Source organism: Pelecanus crispus, chromosome 7 (genome assembly GCF_030463565.1).
Source record: "Pelecanus crispus isolate bPelCri1 chromosome 7, bPelCri1.pri, whole genome shotgun sequence".
NCBI classification, from domain to species: Eukaryota; Metazoa; Chordata; class Aves; order Pelecaniformes; family Pelecanidae; genus Pelecanus; species Pelecanus crispus.
Window position 1 is genome coordinate 984,575 of NC_134649.1, and position 2,201 is coordinate 986,775.

The window sequence follows — 2,201 nt, forward strand, 5'->3', positions numbered from 1 at the left end:
TTGTTTAAAGTACGTGAGGCTTCTGGCTTTTTTTTTTCTTTGGACTTCTAAAAATTGGTTTAACTTAGGGCTCTGTGGAAGTCGAGGTGTTTGCCACAGCGGCAGTGGTTACGGCCGTTTCATAAAGGCCAACGAGGGAGGCGAGGAACGCACCGGGTGCCTTGCAGCTTCTGTCGCGCGCTGGGCGGCACCAGCGCGCGCTCCCCGGGATATTTCCAAGCCAAAAATCCCCTCTGGTACCTGTGCACTCGGTGGGAATGCGCGTAGCGGCACAGGCAACAAATTCTGAGCCGCTTTTATGGGTAGGCAAGAACAACTTGGCAGCCTGAAAGCCTGCGTGAGCCGCCGCGGCGCGCCTGCTGGCCCCGCTGCTTTCCGCCCCGCGACGCCTGCGAGGCTTGCGGTCAAACAAGTTACTGAGGTGGTGTACGAGGTGAAGCTCGCACCAAAGGAGCTGCCCTTCGATAAATGCCTACAGCTGTGCTCCTGCGCTGAGGTCGGTGACTCTGGCCTTAGGGCGTTAATGAACCTGGCTCGCAGCGAACGCGAAGAGCGGGCACCGATGGTCACGCCCAGCTCAGTTTTCAGCAGCTCTTGTGACCGGTGTTACCTTCTTGCCCAGTAACAAGATGGGGAAATTCATCATCAAACTTTATTTTAGCTTCTTTTCTTCTAGAATATTTTAAACCCTTTGACATTGTTTCTCTGAACCTGTATGAGTATGGTGCTTTTGAAGGCAACAGACCGAAAAAACCCCTCCTGTATCAAAAGTTTTGCTTTGTTAGTGCTCTGGGACCATTTTAGTATGTTTGCCATCTTGCGTGAGATGGGAAATAGGAAGGATTCCTTCCTGTGTTTCTGTTCATTCCGATTTTCCCTGTAACCTGGTTCCTTCTGTAGCTGATACAGAATGATGTTACCTGGCATTTCCGGACAAAGTCATTAGATAACTGATGTTGGGAAACAGGTGAATTTTATAATTACAGTCTTGCCATAACTATTGTGCATAATCAGTTTCTTATTCAGTACAATTTTCTTGTGATTTTCTTGTATGCCACAGGCTGGCTCTTAACTTTCTGTTGAGAACAGGCCCATGTCAAGATCCCTTACGTCTAACGACACTAAAAATTAAAAGCCCATTCATCCTAGCTTCCAACGCCTTGCTAAGCCATTACACTTTAGCTGCCCGCCGCCTGCCGTGACCTGCTCCGGAAGGGACCGCGGTAAGCGCAGGGCACGCACCCGCCGTGCCCTCCCTGGGTCGAGCGAGGCTCAGGTCGTTACCGAGACGGCACCGAGCGTGCGGCTGCAAGAAACGCCTGGGCGTGCGGCCGCTGCAGTGGCTGAGAGGTGGCAAAGCACTTCCCAGGAAGCATCCCTAAGCCTGCGCCCGCCTTACTCACAGGTTGAAATCGGTTTGGCAAGATGGGAAAACATTACTGGCTTTCCTACTACTGGGAGAAGATGGTGAGATGGCAAGATACCAGCCCAGACGGCCATTCGGTCTCAACCAGGACGCTCCCTTCTTGTGTCTCGCTGTTCTGTTCCTTAAGAAAGCGATACGCGCAGTTTTATGGCTTATTTCATGATCAGCCGAGGAAGGGGGAAACACGGAGTTACGGAGGAGCGACACGAGCGTCTGTCTTGGAAGAAAATCTCATCTCTGGCTTGGTTGGCATCGCCTTGGCAGAAGGAGCAGCGCCGCTGCTGACGCACCCGCAGCGAAGTTTGGACAACGGGCAAACGCTCCCTTTTCCTATTCGGAACATGCCAGGAGACTCGGACAGCAAACTCTACGCAGGAACCGTAGGCTTGTTTTGCCTCTGGATTTTGGGAAAATATTTGGCTTAAGTATAGCCCATATAGAAACACAGTTTGATCTTAGCGGGTATCCTTTTAAGGAATCTAATTTAGGTCACTAAGCACTTTACCCTTCGTTATTTAGTGATCCAATGTTTAAAGAATTTTATTTCTAAGGGGAATTGTTCTGTCAAACAAATTCCACTTTAGTGGGGAGAAAAAAAAAAAAAGAAAGTGTTCTTTTGGGAAACTGCCAGTATTTTTAGAGCAATGTTCCTTGCTTTTTTTTTTTTTTTTTTTTTTTTTTTTGTGGTTTGTTTGTAGGTGGCTTCGTTAGCGCCGCTTTCTGAGCCAGCTCCCCTCTCACGTTCACACGTGGCTCCTGCTGCTTCCTCCACCCC